This window comes from Echeneis naucrates, chromosome 2 (genome assembly GCF_900963305.1).
Source record: "Echeneis naucrates chromosome 2, fEcheNa1.1, whole genome shotgun sequence".
In the NCBI taxonomy this organism is placed as follows: domain Eukaryota; kingdom Metazoa; phylum Chordata; class Actinopteri; order Carangiformes; family Echeneidae; genus Echeneis; species Echeneis naucrates.
In genome coordinates this window covers 6,817,674-6,834,839 of record NC_042512.1, presented here as the reverse complement: position 1 = coordinate 6,834,839, position 17,166 = coordinate 6,817,674, and the positions used below count along the sequence as shown (strand labels likewise).

General features: G+C 40.7%; 1 long non-coding RNA gene and 9 other non-coding genes across 10 annotated transcripts; 8 read left to right on the top strand and 2 right to left on the bottom strand.

The window, feature by feature from the left end:
- Positions 1 to 1,781: 1,781 nt before the first annotated feature.
- On the top strand, positions 1,782 to 1,972 carry LOC115058532 (U2 spliceosomal RNA). The gene has a single exon (XR_003842105.1). It is a non-coding gene; the product is annotated as a U2 spliceosomal RNA (small nuclear RNA).
- Positions 1,973 to 3,797: 1,825 nt separating this feature from the next.
- Positions 3,798 to 3,869, top strand: trnaa-ugc (transfer RNA alanine (anticodon UGC)). Its single transcript has one exon. It is a non-coding gene; the product is annotated as a tRNA-Ala (tRNA).
- A 381-nt stretch (positions 3,870 to 4,250) lies between these two features.
- Positions 4,251 to 4,333, top strand: trnal-cag (transfer RNA leucine (anticodon CAG)). The gene has a single exon. It is a non-coding gene; the product is annotated as a tRNA-Leu (tRNA).
- An 865-nt stretch (positions 4,334 to 5,198) lies between these two features.
- Positions 5,199 to 5,286, bottom strand: trnay-gua (transfer RNA tyrosine (anticodon GUA)). The gene is given in 2 exon segments: positions 5,199 to 5,234; positions 5,250 to 5,286. It is a non-coding gene; the product is annotated as a tRNA-Tyr (tRNA).
- Positions 5,287 to 8,788: 3,502 nt separating this feature from the next.
- On the top strand, positions 8,789 to 8,876 carry trnay-gua (transfer RNA tyrosine (anticodon GUA)). Its single transcript is given in 2 exon segments — positions 8,789 to 8,825; positions 8,841 to 8,876. It is a non-coding gene; the product is annotated as a tRNA-Tyr (tRNA).
- A 530-nt stretch (positions 8,877 to 9,406) lies between these two features.
- Positions 9,407 to 9,479, top strand: trnaa-agc (transfer RNA alanine (anticodon AGC)). Its single transcript has one exon. It is a non-coding gene; the product is annotated as a tRNA-Ala (tRNA).
- A 244-nt stretch (positions 9,480 to 9,723) lies between these two features.
- Positions 9,724 to 9,794, top strand: trnap-ugg (transfer RNA proline (anticodon UGG)). The gene has a single exon. It is a non-coding gene; the product is annotated as a tRNA-Pro (tRNA).
- Positions 9,795 to 10,295: 501 nt separating this feature from the next.
- Positions 10,296 to 10,367, top strand: trnac-gca (transfer RNA cysteine (anticodon GCA)). Its single transcript has one exon. It is a non-coding gene; the product is annotated as a tRNA-Cys (tRNA).
- A 1,337-nt stretch (positions 10,368 to 11,704) lies between these two features.
- LOC115057938 (U2 spliceosomal RNA) lies at positions 11,705 to 11,895 on the bottom strand. Its single transcript, XR_003841987.1, has one exon. It is a non-coding gene; the product is annotated as a U2 spliceosomal RNA (small nuclear RNA).
- A 4,608-nt stretch (positions 11,896 to 16,503) lies between these two features.
- On the top strand, positions 16,504 to 17,166 carry LOC115057207 (uncharacterized). The gene is made up of 3 exons (XR_003841913.1): positions 16,504 to 16,565; positions 16,840 to 17,007; positions 17,128 to 17,166. It is a non-coding gene; the product is annotated as an uncharacterized LOC115057207 (long non-coding RNA).

Here is a 17,166-nt window from a genome sequence, read left to right as displayed (position 1 = left end):
CAGTGTACATGACATCTGAGCAGCAATACTTCCACCTGCTGGAGATTTATTGTTACTACAGCTGTAAAATAAATCTATCAGAACATGAACTCAGTCTGTAGAATCCAGAAGATTAATGACACACTTTGTCCTGCTGTTATGGCATCAAATCCAACTTTAGGTTTTCTATATATTAAACTCATGAGCACTGTTGGGGATCAAACAGAAAAGGACAGAGGTGTGAAACAAGATTTTTCTTTTCTTTTAATTAACAGAAAAAATGTCACAACAAAGAACGATTTACATCATTCTGAAATATAACTCCAAAAAATGGACAAATACAGTCCCTGTTTAAGAAACGTTAACTAAGCATAAGGAGACTGAAGCTTAAACATTAATAAACAGAACATACTGACTCATAAATGGCACACTGTAATGTACAACATTTCCTGTAATAGAATATGCACAACTTGGGTCATGGGCTGATCAATTGTGCGCGTTGTATAATGCCCAGCTCTGCTCTGGATCCAGCCTGTGTACAAAATCAGGTGAATGTGATGGCTGATGATGACTGAGCTCTTAGTGTAACACATCATGGATTCTAGGTCTCCCACATGAATGCCTTTTATAGCAGGCATTGCTTCCTAATGCTGAAATGAGAGAATGAACAAACAGTTTTTAACAACAGTTAACTGATGAATCAGTTGAATGAGGACAGATGTGAATCATCTTGTTTTGATATGATTACAATTTTACAACGAATTGCACAAAAACCAGGGTTAGTGTTTGGAACCGGACCTCTCTGTGTTGTTCTCTTTATACTCTTGTCTGTCATGACAATACAGAATCGTTGTGTTTTGATAAGCTGTTAACTCGCAGAGTGCGGCTGCATTACTCTCGTCCAGACAGGGACTTCCAACATTTAGCCAGGTTTTCTCCGAAACCGCAAAACTCCGACATTTGAAACTTCAGGATGTGTTAGAAAACTAAATCACCTATTATATCATTACAGATATCTGTATATCATTACAGATGTGACACAGGAAATGATAATCACAATGTTTAAATCGAAAAATTGTCCGCTCTGACAAATTTTCTTTTCTGTCTTAAAAAGCAATTTTCCGGCAATAACTTAGTGGAAGTGTGACGTAGTCACCAGAATTTTCTCTGTTCTGGGGAGTATTGCTTACTGAAAGTGGTGACGTCATTTGGTGCATTTTCGTTGATCCGATTCTGAGTGTGACATTTGTCCCGTCTTACTTTAGTAACACTGTCATGCTTGAGTTGAAATAAGTTCCGTGACTGTTTAAAATGATATGGATGCTAATCCCGTTAGCCGGTCTATGGCTTTTTCTAATGCATGTTAGCATTAAGCTAATGTTGGGTGTCGTGTTGTAGTTTTATTCTGTGGACTCTCTCTTTCGGTCGAAAAAAGCCGAGTCCAGTCGAGGAGAGCCGAATCTTCAGAGAATCCGTGCAGACAGGGGGGTTATTTTGATGGACACACCATGAGGCCAATCACATGAGAGGACAAACTGATGTTTTCACAATAATATTCAGCTGCTAAATTGACATACATATGAAGTTTTACAGGTGACCAAGAAGAGACGTTTTCTTTGCTTTACAACGTAACTTTGTGAAAATAACATGTCTGTGGTTGTTTTCTGATCCCTCCTTCGTTTCTTCATGTCTTCTGTTTGTGTCTCTCTCTCGGAGTGATGTTGTTACTGAAGCCGACTCTGACCCCTCACTGAGCGGGTCGGTGCGGAGAAACACTCCGTTACCTCCGACAGCTGAGCGGTATCGCTTCTCGGCCTTTTGGCTAAGATCAAGTGTAGTATCTGTTCTTATCAGTTTAATATCTGATACGTCCCCTACCCGGGGACCATATATTAAATAGATTTTTGGAACAGGGAGATGGAATAGGGGCTTGCTCCGTCCACTCCACGCATCGACCTGGTATTGCAGTATCTCCAGGAACGGTGCACTCCCTCTGTGTGTTCAATACAAGTCCTGTTCAGCTCAACATCACCTTAAACACATGATGTTGTCTTCATGTGTGTAACGCTGAGTGAACAGAGTGTTCATGTTCAGTTTATGGTTTTAGAATCAGTGATGCATTCATGTAGAAACATCAGTTTAATGTTGCTGATTTCATCAGGTTATATTCTGCTGACCAGACTGAATCAATAAAGTTTTGTTTCAACACGTCATCGTTTAAATGTTGGTTGTATTTTGCATTTGTCAGCTGAATCCACAGAGTGACTGAAATGATGAAGTAAATCCAGGAAAGGAAAAACATTTGGCTCTGAATCTCAATGTAGATTTGAACAAAGAGCTCCAGCTGAAGAAAACAATGCTGTCTGTTTCCAGATGATGAAGAACTCAGTTCTCAGTTGATGCTCAGTTATCTCCATCTAGTGGACAGATGGTAGAAGTTGATTCCTGAAAAGAGGAAGTGACTTTTCCTCAGATCAAACTGTTGAAGGAGAACGAGCAGCTTCTTCCTCACTGACTCACTCAACCTCTGTCTCCTGGGTTTGGATTTAGGTCTGGGTCTGGGTCTGGGTCTAAGACCAGGTGGGCCTGCTCAGAGTCTCTGTGTTGGATGTGAGCTGCTGAAATCTCTGAACACCATGAGTAACTGCAGTGAAAATACAAATATGCACTGAAAACGTGCATAGCAGCTTCTGTCAGAAGTTGTTAGTTGTGTTGTGTTAGTTGTAACCAATGAACCATGACACAATTGAACATCATCTGTTTTGCTTCATCTCCTTTTTAGTGTCCTGGACACAGAGGAAGAGGATGTCTCCACATGGACATTTGTTATTGATGTTTTCACTCACTGTTTAAAAAAAATAAAAAAATAAATACAATTTAATTCATCCAAGTGTGATCTTTTGTTGCTCTGTAATATCTCCAATTCACATTTTCTGTATGGCTTAGTCTTAAAATTATAATGGTTGTATGGTCAGCTCCTGCCTCATCAGAAGAAGTGGGATGGACACTAAATGCTGAATGGACTGTTGCTACTCTGCTTTCTCCATCACTATCAGACCACGAGTAAGTCAATAGGAATTACAAGCAAAATCAAGGAAATCCAATAATCCATCTATGCAAAAAAAGAGCATTTGAATCATCAAAATATTTCCCCAGCTGACACAAACGTGATGCTTTCCCTCCAAAACGTATTTAAGTAATTCTTATATGGAGCTTTCAGTTGTCACCCCACCACCCCAAATGTAAAACTGACATTTACGAATATGGAATAATGCAATAACAGCCAAACAAGTAGTTGGGTATGTGATTTTATTTATATTTAGCATGCAATGTCTCAGTCTCTGCTGTCTGTTCCACAGAAGAACATGACAGTTCAGCGGGCTGACATGAACCACGTGACCACCCCGCAGTGAGATCAGGGAGTGTCGGGACTCTTCTCTCTCTGGGACACTGGATCTGTCTGTCTGTATCATGTCAGAAACTCTGAAACACTGTGAACTCCTCAAAAACATGGTGGATGTACTGATATGAAAGTGTCCAGCGGTCCATGTTGGATCATTATAGAAAGATATTAACTTTAATTCAAATACATTGTTGAATATAAGCACAGAAATTAAAATATTCATCTGTAAAACTTAAGATGTTGCCAAATAAATTATGCCAGTTGTGTGATGATGTCATGTGTCACTTTCCTTACTGAGGAGTGACAGCCCATTGATAATGCTTACTTAAAAATACTTTAAACATGAGCTCTGTGTCACATTCATGCAGCTTGTGTAGAAACAGTTCATTCCATCAGAATGAACTGGGGGGATGTAGGGGATGTAGCTCAGTGGTAGAGCACATGCTTTGCATGTATGAGGCCCCGGGTTCAATCCCCGGCATCTCCGGGCATCTCCAAAGTCCACCCAGGGACCTGCTGTGTTTAGTTCACTTACTGCTGTATCTCCAAAGAGCTAAAGTCTTGTGGAGAATGTGGGCATTGATCCCACTACCTCTCACATGCTAAGCTAGCGCTCTACCATTTGAGCTAATTCCCCTGTACTGGCATGCAAGCTAAGCTTTGAGAAAAGGCCCCTTTAACAACCTCTGCGTTCACCAGCAACAGGTTTCAAAGATATTTAGAAATCATTCACGATGGCCCTAAAGGCAGATATTTAGGATAATTCTAGCTGGAATAGCAGGCTGCAACAGGAAAAGTTCCGCATGTCTCTGTCTCTTGATGGGCTAATTTTTCAGCAAATTTTTCGGCTATTGTTGCAGCTTTTGTAGTCAGAATGGCCGAGCGGTCTAAGGCGCTGCGTTCAGGTCGCAGTCTCTCCTTGAGGCGTGGGTTCAAATCCCACTTCTGACAGAAACCACTTTCATTTCACCTCTACTGCATTAAGGTGTGTTTTTTGAGGACAAAGATGTTTTGGTCTACTCTTGACCACCCAAACTTTTAAAAGACCAAAATTCCTTTGACATGTCGAAATATTGCTACTCCGTCCTTCGAAAACGGAAACAATGGAAACAACAACACATGCAAACAGAGAAAGGTGCTGGGTTGAGGTTCCAGTATCAAGGGAGACATCGTTGATGCCACAAAACCATCTCCAGTGCGAATACGGTGGATATTCGATGCATTTTGCAGTGTGGTGTTGGTTTTTCACTGCAATTTGCAGTGCATTCACAGTGATTTTTTTTTTTTTTTCACTGCGTGTTGCAGTGCATTTGCAGTGAACTTTTGCACTGCTTTTGCCATGGCAGACAATCTGTGATGTCAGATGATCTATGATGTCAGAAGTTCTGTGAATTCAGATGATTAAAAAGACATTTTATCCTGAATTGAACCCTTAATTCTTAATTCTGATTCATTTGACTTTGTCTGTTGTTTCTGAATCGTTGTTCAGTCAGACCAACAGCAGGCTGCCATCCACAGTTCATCACTTTTATTTTCTCAACATGTCTCTGTGGTGCAATCGGTCAGCGTGTTTGGCTGTTATCTGAAAGGATGGTGGTTCAAGCCCACCCAGGGATGTTATTTGTTTCAACCCTGATGTGGACAGGATCTCTGCCTGTCTTGTGGAAGACTGGGATTTAAATTCCTGAATGTTAGAAACTCAGTGCTGCAATATAAAACACAGCTGCTCTACATGAACAGTGATACAACAGTGGTCACCTCCTGTCTGTAGGCAGACTCATCACTCTGCTGGATGAGGCCGATGAAAATAAAGACCTCCTTCGAGCCGGAGTTGAACCAGCGACCTAAGGATTTCAGCTGTAAGCCTCTACAGTCCTCCGCTCTACCGACTGAGCTATCGAAGGGTGACATTACTGCTCTAGTTTGTCTTCTTTCACTAATATTTACAGATTTGACAACATTACTTCACAAATCCAGCCACGTCTGAGTTTCCACAACTAGTTTCATTATAAATTCTGATGGCCACCAAAACAAAAATCACAGATTCAAATTAAATCAGATTTATTCATACACAGATACACAAATACACAGAACAGTCTGTCTTTTCTGGACATGTTTGGTGTGTAGCACAACACAACTAGACAGCTCAGCTATTTGTTGACTGACACAAACAACAGCAAGCCATATCTGAGGCTCTAACTCAGATATGCTACAGTTATTCCTTTCTGCATAAATCCTTCTCTTTGGGGTTGTCCTGCTCAGAAATTCAGTAAAAATTATGATGATTTGCAATTTTAAATAGATTTCTTCAGATCAGCTACAACAACACAACCCTGATCCCTAATCACTGCAGTTAACAGTCCTCTCATCATATGCTAACGGTCCTCATGAATTTAAGAGGATCGTTGTCTGTTCCTGATGGACTAAATGTGTTCTTCATTACAAACCATTATCAAGACCATTGAAACCGCCCGAACAAAGTAGGCAGGCAGCTGTGGGAGTGGTTTCATTCAGGTATAAGATAAATTCAGGTAAAAGCCTGAAAGGGAGTCCATTGGACACGACTGGGAAGTTAATGCAAAGACTCTTGAGGAGAAGATCCTAAGTGAGGTAAAAATGAAAGCTTAATGTGACTTAATCAATTCAATTGGTCTCTTTTTCCACTTTCAGTCTTAATTGACAAAAACAACATTAAGTCTTGGAGCCATGTTTTCTTCAGATCTAACTCGGATCACTCCAATCAGAGACACTCATGAAGTCTTTGTGCATAAGTGCTTCTCTTTGGGGTTGTCCTGGTTGGAAATTGGACAAAAAAAACGAGGAATGCAATTCCTTCTTTTCTTCAATCACCAGGACAACAAGTTTCATCATTTTATCAATTGGGGGCAAAGAAAGTAGTCTGAAAGTCACAAATGTTACCTTAACTTGAGCACTGACTTGACTGTTGAATTCAGTAAGTGCTACTTGTTGGAGCAGTGCTGACTGACAAAGACAACAACTTCTTCTTAGAATGCAACAATGATCATTTCAAATAAAAAGACGGAAGACTTCCTTTTGTACAACTGCTTCTCTTTGGGGTTGTCCTGGATGGAATTTGGACAAAAATTAATACATTTCGTCAGATCAGCTGAATTAATGCATTTGTCACCAACGTTTCCCCAAATGAAGCACAGACTTGTGTTCTGAGAGCAGTAAGTGCTATTTGTTGGGGTAGTGTTGGTGATTTCAGAGGTCAATCACAAGTCAGCAAGTTTTATCAATGATATGGAGGGTGGAGGGTTAAGAAAGTAGTTAGAAAGTCACAAATGTTACCTTAAAGGGCATATTGCAGGTTAATGACCACATTGAATCAATGTTTAAAAAAATAATATAGGAAATGTTTTGATAAAGTGTCTCATACTGATAATATCCGTATATTTGCTGCACACAAACAGGACTGATGGTCTTTTGTCCCTCAGCTGAAAGGTGAACAAGGTAAAATGTCCACAGCAGAAGTCCTGCGGGGTTTTGTCACCGACAGACTCGCCGCCGCCTGTCGGGAGATCTTAGCGGCCGTGGACAGAATGGTAGCCGGATATGAGGAGGAGGCTTCGGGCTTCAGGCAGGAGATCGACCGGCAGAGGAGCCAGCTGGAGCTGCTGCAGCCCCGAGTCCTGATCCACAAAACGGGTCGGTTGTTTTTATGAGTGAGAAAGGCTGAGGACTGTATTTGGCAGATGTAGAATGAAGCAGCTGGAGGAATAACTGTGTTCATATTGTAGCTAATAAAGAGGATTCATTATTGAATCGTTTCCTCCAGATGTTCAGCAGCTGATGGTGAAAAAAGAGGTTCCTCCTGAGTTCACCTCCAGTCCGGATCCGGAGGATTCAGAGAGTCCAGTCCTTAAACAGGAACAGAAGGAGGACCAGGTACCAGGACTGGAGGAGACCAGGAACCCTGTGAGGCCGTTTCAGGTGAAGAGTGAGGATGAAGAGATGAATGAACCGGCCAGGAGCTGTGATCCACAGAGTCCTCTTCAACCAGATCCAGATCCAGAGGAAGAGGCCTCAGACTCCTCTGATACTGAAATCAGTGAAGATGATTATCATGAAACCAGAGTGGCCCAGTTAGATGTGAAAATACATGAAGGTGATGCAAATGTTAGAAGATGTGACAGCAGTGAAAAACCATTCAGCTGCCATGAGTGTGGGAAAACGTTTAAAAAAAAGTGGGATGTGATGATTCACAAGGTAGTCCACACAGGGGAGAGACTGTTCTGCTGTGATGTTTGTTTCATATTCCCATTTTATGCAGATTTTTCATTCACAAAAGGACTTGTCAGGCATGGGATTTGAACCCACGCCTCCATTCAGAGACCAGAATATCCTTCTGCACAGGAAGCAGCTTAACTTAAGTCTGGCGCCTGAGACCACTCGGCCATCCTGACACGTGTCCAGCTGCCGCTCTTTGTATGGGAATTTACTTGACAACAACAGACCTACCACAAGCATGCCTCACCTGCTCTAAGACTCTTCACGACTTTTTAAGGATGTTCTGGTTTCTTGTTGTGAATGAAGATGAAGACGAACATAGAACTCCCATCACATCGGAAATTGACGCCAGGGGAAACATTTGGGGTCATCAGATTTTTACAGAACAGCATCAACAACTAACATGCATACGTCACACTCTCACATTCACTTCAAATGGATGTGTACCTGGCTGCAGTATCTGGACAAGAGAAAAAGAAAAAAAATATTCTCACAGGCTGGTTAGCTCAGCTGGTTAGAGCCTGGTGCTAATGGTGGCTAATAATGGCTAATGGAATATGTAGCTTCTTCCCTTTATTGGTTCACATTATAGACTCCACAGCAGTGATAGGTGACGCTGATCGATGAAATAATGAAATTCTTTCATGTCCATTTCAAGGCCCATTTGTGCAGGAAAGAGTCTGGCACCTCCGACCGCTGAGCCATCCTGGCACGTGTGTCCAGCTGCCAGTCTCTGGTGAGGAAACAGAAAGGTTAATGTAAGCTTTGATAGGACAGTGTCAGCTCTCTCTCTCCCTCTCTCAACCCAACCGGTTGAGGCAGATTAACACAATCATCAGGCCAGGATAGACATTCTCTGATTGAGGCAGACTCTGGTCACAGCATGCTGGAGACACAGGACACAGGCACAGCAAAACCAGAAAGGAGGAATGCCCACTGCCAAGAGGTAAACAGCCGCCTGGGTGAAATTAGGAATTAGAATTATCTATCCAGTCAGAATTATCCTCAACGTCAGCTGGTTAGAGCGTGGTGCTAATAACACCACAGTCATGGATTTGATCCCCATACTGTGATAAATGACTCTCCATGTTTTCCCTAACCCAAATCTGTAAATATTAGTCAGAGAAGACAAGAAGACGAAGGCACTGACGGCTCCCTTCGATAGCTCAGTTGGTAGAGCGGAGGACTGTAGAGGCTTACAGCTGAAATCCTTAGGTCGCTGGTTCAACTCCGGCTCGAAGGAGGTCTTTGTTTTCATTGGCCTCATCCAGCATGGTGATGAGTCTGTCTCCAGACAGGAGGTGACCAGTGTGGCAGACTTTGTGTTTACATCTGAATCACATGTGATTTTGGAAATTCTTTGAAGCAGCTTCAAAGGAAGCATTTCATTCTGTGAGTACTGTGACATCATCAGGTGATGTATCAAAGGCAGCAGCTCTTCAGACTCACATCACAATAAGTTTTGTGTCTTATATGGCAGAAACTGCAAGCAAAAGCTGTAATACAGGAAGTGATGAGCAGGAACTCCACCGAGAGTGAAGCACTGCTGGGGTTTGAAAGCTGCAACAATAGCCAAAAAATTTGCTGAAAAATTTGCCCATCAAGAGACAGAGACATGCAGATCTTTTCCTGTTGCAGCCTGCTATTCCAGCTAGAGTTATCCTAAATATCTGCCTTTAAGGCCGTGAATGATTTCTAAATATCTTTGAAACCTGTTGATGGTGAACTCAGAGGTTGTTAAAAGCTTAGATTGCATGCTAACCTTCCAGTACAGGGGAATTAGCTCAAATGGTAGAGCGCTCGCTTAGCATGTGAGAGGTAGTGGGATCGATGCCCACATTCTCCACAAGACTTTAAGTTGCACCAACGGCCACCATCACTTTGAGTTACCGATGTGGGATAGATCCTCAGGACAGTTTTGTGCTTTGCTTTACCGTGTTGTTTCTCTGCAAGCCTTTGATGGAAGTTCAGTCCACAAAATGGTTGTATCAAATCTTCATCAAGTTAGAGCGTTGTGCTAATAACACCACAGTCATGGATTTGTGACGAATGTGGGCATCGATCCAGCTACCTCTCACATGCGCATCAAGGGCTCGTTGGTCTAGGGGTATGATTCTCGCTTTGGGTGCGAGAGGTCTGGGTTCAAATCCCGGACGAGCCCTTCACATAATGTGTCCAATAACCTGCACCCCTGTTCAACTATCGTAAGTATAGTATTAGGCAGAATGTTAGGTATCTACAATTAAGGAAGGAAAGTCTGACACAAAGAAAAAAGGCAAGCTTGTGGGTTCACAAGATTATATCAGGGTCTGACCTTTTCCTGTTCCATCAGTAACCATCAAAGGAGATGCTGATTCTGTGATCTCACAAAGGTTCTAATGACATCACAGAGATCAAAGACTCCTCCCATTTTTTTCTCATGACCTCCACAATAGAGTGCACTCTGTTAATGAAGCTCCAAAGACAAACGTAGTGTGTCACTTCCTTGAAGGTTTGAATGATGTGTGAGTCTGAAGAGCTGCTGCCTTTGATCCATGTAACAGTGTATCTTTCATCCAAAGTCACAACTTTGAGAAGTTAGACAATGTGGCATTATTGCAGTGAAACAGGTGAAGTTCAGTCAGACCTGCTGATCTGCAGTGATGGGCTGTGTGTGTTTATGGGGGGTGTAGCTCAGTAGTAGAGCATTTGACTGCAGATTAAGAGGTCCCCAGTTCAAGTCTGGGTGCCCCCTGCCACCACCATGAAACTACACATTTTCATACGCAAGCACAAAGAAAAAGAAAAATCTTCAAAAGAAAAGAAAAATCTTGCCTTTGTCTTTTTCTGTTTGAGCCCCAACAGTGCTCATTAGTTTAATATATAGAAAACCTAAAGTTGGATTTGATGCCACAACAGCAGGACAAAGTGTGTCATTAATCTTCTGGATTCTACAGACTGAGTTCATGTTCTGATGGATTTATTTTACAGCTGTAGTAACAATAAATCTCCAGCAGGTGGAAGTATTGCTGCTCAGATGTCATGTACACTGTGGGACACACAATACTCACAGAGGACTTTATTGTGCTGCAGTGAGATGTATAAAAAGCTCCAGTTCTAGAGTCAGAAGATGTCCAGTCTGAAGGTGGATGAGTTCTGACTGCAGAAGAAAGTTTCAGAGCGTCTTCCGATGGCTGATTATTGATCTGTGATCAGGTTATGAGCTATAAACACTGATCATCTTCAGGTTGGTACAACAATCAATCAAATATGCTGCTTTCTGGGTCTTAACATTAATAATAAGAACAAGTGTTTACAAAAAATGCAGTTGAGGTTGATGGTAAAGTGGTTTGTTTTAATGTAGGACTCTGCATCTACCTGAACCTGTTTGACTGCAGATGTGCATTTTCATTTGGACCCCAGGAAGAGTAGCTGCTGCCTCATTTGTGAAACATTCATTCATACGCGAGGACATCACGAATATTGTTGGAATAGAAAATCTTATTTTTTCTGGGTGTGCTCCTGAGAAAGAGGCTCAGATCCAAACCCAGGAGACAGAAGTTGAGTGAGTCAGTGAGGAAGAAGCTGCTCGTTCTCCTTCAACAGTTTGATCTGAGGAAAAGTCACTTCCTCTTTTCAGGAATCAACTTCTACCATCTGTCCACTAGATGGAGATAACTGAGCTTCAACTGAGAACTGAGTTCTTCATCATCTGGAAACAGACAGCATTGTTTTCTTCAGCTGGAGGTCTTTGTTCAAATCTACATTGAGATTCAGAGCCAAATGTTTTTCCTTTCCTGGATTTACTTCATCATTTCAGTCACTCTGTGGATTCAGCTGACAAATGCAAAATACAACCAACATTTAAACGATGAAGTGTTGAAACAAAACTTTATTGATTCAGTCTGGTCAGCAGAATATAACCTGATGAAATCAGCAACATTAAACTGCTGTTTCTACATGAATGCATCACTGATTCTGAAACCATAAACTGAACATGAACACTCTGTACACTCAGCGTTACACACATGAAGACAACATCATGTGTTTAAGGTGATGTTGAGCTGAACAGGACTTGTATTGAACACACAGAGGGAGTGCACCGTTCCTGGAGATACTGCAATACCAGGTCGATGCGTGGAGTGGACGGAGCAAGCCCCTATTCCATCTCCCTGTTCCAAACATCTATTTAATATATGGTCCCCGGGTAGGGGACGTATCAGATATTAAACTGATAAGAACAGATACTACACTTGATCTTAGCCAAAAGGCCGAGAAGCGATACCGCTCAGCTGTCGGAGGTAACGGAGTGTTTCTCCGTACCGACCCGCTCAGTGAGGGGTCAGAGTCGGCTTCAGTAACAACATCACTCCGAGAGAGAGACACAAACAGAAGACATGAAGAAACGAAGGAGGGATCAGAGAACAACCACAGACATGTTATTTTCACAAAGTTACGTTGTAGAGCAAAGAAAACGTCTCTTCTTGGTCACCTGTAAAACTTCATATCTATGTCAATTTACCAGCTGAATATTATTGTGAAAACATCAGTTTGTCCTCTCATGTGATTGGCCTCATGGTGTGTCCATCAAAATAACCCCCCTGTCTGCACGGATTCTCTGAAGATTCGGCTCTCTTCAACTGGACTCGGCTTTTTTAGACCGAAAGTGAGAATAATGAAATGAAAGAGTAACTTTGTCATCCACAGAATAAAACCACAAATCACTGAACACTCATATATTTAAAATAGCATTAAAAATACTTTAACCCAATATTAGCTTAATGCTAACATACAATGGAAAACGTCATAGACCGGCTAACGGGATTATCATCAGTACCGCGATGATTTTAAAGCGTCAATGAATTTATTTCAGATCTAACATGGCAGTAACACGTTGGGGAGAGCCGGTACAAAGTAACACAGGACAAATGTAACGTAAAATGTAACACTCAGAATCGGAAGAATGTAAACGCACTAAATGACGTCACCACTTTCAGCAATCAATACTCCCCAGACCAGAGAAAATCTGGTGACTACGTCACACTTCCACTAAATTATTGCCGAGACCTAAAAGTAAATTTGTCGGTTTAAACATTGTGATTATCATTTCCCGTGTCATATTTATAATGATATTATAGGCAATTTAGTTTTTAACTCAGTTTTATGGTTTAGGAGAAAACCTGGCGTAAATGTTGGAAGTCCCTGTCTGAAAGAAAGTAATGCAGCCGCACTCTGCGAGTTAACAGCTTATCAAAACACAACGATTCTGTATTGTCATGACAGACAAGAGTAGGAAGAGAACAACACAAAGAAGGCTGGTTCCGAACCCTAACCCTGGTTTATGTGCAAAATATTTGCAAAATTATAATCACATAAAACCAAGATGATCCACATTGAAGCTTATACTTTTGACATTTTTGAAGCAAATAAAATGATTGAAGTGCATTTTATATTTGTAATTATGAATTAGCGAGGAAGTTGTCCAATGTTTGAAAAAAAAAAATCCAAAAATGTAACCAATTCCAGTCCACAATTTTATTGTGTCACTTTCATCGGGCGGGACGACACACATTCAACAGCATCACTGATTCAGGAGCAGCACAGTGAAAACTGTACACATTACTGGAGAAAGTGATAAATGACATTCTCCATGTTTTCCTGTAAATCAGTGCTGCTGAAAAACTCCTGACATTTTCCAGCCAAAGTCAAATCTCATGATGGGACAGTGAAGGAATATCCAGTGTGTAAGAACAGTGCGGCACCCTGGACGTTTTATTCTTTCAGATGATGTCCAGAATTATTTCTAATTAGTTCTTCCAATTAATTTGCCCCCCCAGCATTATTTTTTCTCATTAATATAGTTTAAAACGCTCTGTGTCCCTGATAAAACACTCACCTTCACCTGAGGTAACTGTAGATCAGCACCCATTTGCGTAAGAAGGTGTCAGTCTCGGCTTTGTAATGAGGCGGACGGCCGCTGGAGTCCTGTTGTAGCAGGAAGCAGCACAGAAGGCCGAAACTCACCCAAGACCGTCTCTGTTTCTGTTCTACAGGTGAGCAAAGTGCAAAAGCGCCTCATACAGTTATATGAAGTTTATTTCTTAAGTTGTGGTGTGTGTTTACAATGTAGTTAACGTCCGTAAATAAGGCAGCTAACTACTGCTAGCCTCAGCTGCTAATACAGCATGTCGTGCCCGCTGTAGCGGGTAATGCTAGTTCCCTTACTTTGTACTTTTATCGTTATCATGTGAATAAATAATAAGTTCAGAGTTCTGTAAACAGGAAGCAGCCACTATAAACAGTTAAATACACGTTGCAGCTAAATACTATGTTCAGTAGCTGATATGTTAAACCAGTGGTTCTCAACCTTTCTGGGGTCCTGGACCCCCTGCATGTTTTAGATCGACCCTGAGGACCCAGTTTGATAGAAACAGAGAGAAACTGCATTTTAAATAGCATTTTGGCATTTATTCACTCTTTGAGGCAAATATGAGCTTTCTATAGCAACTTCCAGAACAACAACAAAAAAAAAAAATCATACTTATGCAGCTTCTAGGCATAAGGTAACAAATTATGCCATTTCCAGAAATATGTAAGAAAACATTTATGCAGCATCTCCTGAACTTGAGCTTCCAGATATTGTAATAAGTAGCTTTCATAAATATGAATGTCATAAAACAGATTTTTTATGCACTCTTCAAGAACAAAAACATAAAGTATGTAACCTCAATGAATATCATATAATTATCATATATCATTAAATCTATAATTAAGTCTCATGCCCTCATAACTTGAAAGGGATGCAGATACTGTTAACTTTGTATCAACAGCCTCATGGATTAACTTTAACATAAATGTCATAGGATCTTTTTTAAGAGATGTTTTATTTTCACGGACCCCTTGCAATCACACCACAGACCACTTGGGGTCCGCGGACCCCCGGTTGAGAATCACTGTGTTAAACAACGAATAGGAGCAGTTTATCAGGTACACAAATGCTGTGTAAACTCGTTAATGCAACAAATGGTTAGTATCTTTAGTTTAAACGAGTCATACAAATAAATACAGTGCTCAATTGCAGACATAAGAGTGAAAAATTATAGAAGCAGCAGAAAACATGGAATTAGTTATTGTGGTAGACTGCACATGTTCGGTTGTGTGTTATGTATTTGTTTAACTGTAGAACAGTAATCAGTACATTATTTGTTTAACTGCAGAACTGTAATAGTTGCATTATTTGTAAACTGTAGGACAGTAATGATTTCATTATTGGTTATTGTATTATTCGGCACTGTAGTCTTGTTGTAGCAGGAAGAAAGCTCAGTTGTAAAGCCCAAGACGGTCAGCATAGCAGCACAGAAAGATGATACTCATCCAAGACTGTCTCTATATTCTGTTTTACAGTGGTTATTGTACAATATAATCACTGGTACCTAGGTGAAAGTTATCATCATTGTACAAGTGTTACACTTAAACACTGGATCATGTCCATAGAGTGTCTGTGTCCCTTTTCCCTTTTCAAATGCTGTCCAATACAGGTGAGTCAGATTCTGAGAGATGAAGATAAAACAGACAGCATCCAGTGAGACAACAGAAGCCCAGCAGAGGACAGAGACAGAAACACAGGTACTAGCAACGACAACAACAAATGTCTGGAGTGTAGCTGACAGGCCTCACATGGTCCATATGGACACCTGGACTTGTTATTCTGCTTCCTCCTCAGTCTGTATTATAGCAAAGAAAAGGTATTTGCCTATTTATCTTGATGTAGATTTTAACAAATGGTTAAATGTGAATCTGAGCTCCATCAGATTTTCAGTGTGATTCTCTAGAAAGGAAGAAAACAATGATCTCTGATTCAAACTCCCTGTTTACAGATGATGAAGAACTCAGTTCTCATTTGATGGCCAGTTCTCTCTATCTATTGGACAGAGTGTAGAAGTTCATCACATGACTGATTCCTATTATGAGGAAGAGAACTGGTTCAGTGTTGAGGAAGTGACTTTTCCTGACATCAAACACGGGACAAGAGTGATGAGAAAGAACAAGCAGCGACACGTTTCCTGATTACACAAATCTCTGTGTGTAAATGGACCTGAAGGGAGCTCAACAGGTGAGAATCTATAAATGTTTTGAACAGGATCACTTTTATCTTTGATTTTCATGTTACTTTTTGCAGCAGATAGGTTGTAACCAAGTTTATTGTTGGAAGCTTCCTCAGACCTGGTCGACTAGCTGAGAAGACTCTGAGCTTTGGTTGACTTAGTTTCCTGGTTCATTTTTCCTCCAATACAAACAGAAAGAATGAGAAATAAAGGCAGCACTTTAATTTGACCAGTTAGTTCAGCAAAAGCAGTTTGATGGTATTTATCCACACTGTGATTGATTTAATGTGAAATGTTCACACATGGATTCAGATCAAAGACAAACCAAGTCATTTTTCAGGGAAATAATTTTTATTGTTTATCACCTTCAGCCATGAAGACACCGATTTAATACATTTAATAATCAAGGTCTGTGTCTCCTGAAAACATTGTCTCAGTCCTGCAGATTTTTTTTAACAGTGAAACCACAAAAACAGGGAAGTGCAGTTTTCTGAACTGAAGACAGTAAAGAGGGAAGTGATGTCAGTTTAATGTTGATGTAGCAAAAACAAAAAGAACAAATAGTTAGGTGACCAGAGCCCCTGGACATTTATTTGTGGTATTCATTTCCTCATTTTGTTCTTTATCACATGATATTGTCCTCAGACTCATGATACTAAACCAATGTACATAAATGGTTGCTCCATCTGTCAGTTGAGCTCAGAGTGACATTGTTTTGTTGGTGATTGTGTAACTTTTCCAGCAGGTGGAGGCTCAGCTATGAATCAGTGTGAGGACAGAGAGGAGGGAGCCCCTCCCTCTAAAACCACTTTGTGTGGGGAACATGAGAGTCAGACCAAAGCTCAGAGGTGAGATGAGGAGATGTGGAGTTATTATTATTATTATTATTATTATTGCACTTTTAAGTTAAATTAACAAAATTCTTCATGGTAGTCAAAAGACATTCAAACTGTCAAAGTTATATGTAAATTTAATTAAACTGAAAAAGAAATCACACAACACATTATTCTGGATCATTTGTGGCTATACAAATGAAAATTTGAGTATTTTAATTTAATCTAATCAGTTTCTGCTCAGTTTCTTGGTTGTTGATTATTTTACTGTCAGCTCTGTTTCTACTAGCAACCAGAAGTCAAGACCAGATTCTCCTGAACTGAGCTGTGTGTCCATGAAGAGTGATTGGTCTATGCATCGTCCTATTCACTTTAAGGGAGGACAACAGTCTGCTGTATCCAGCTGTGTGTCCATGAAGAGTGACGGGTCTATGGATGACTTTATCAAAGAAAAAAGGTAAAAGCTGATCATTTGTTGTTGTTTGACTCATTAAAGGTATCAAAGCTTGTCTATCAGTTTCGCTGGTGTTCATAGAAAACTCCTGGAACAAACTGTGTTTGTGTCTTTTCTCCTCAGAGTTCAGTCTGACAAACATCATCACACAGACCTGGACTC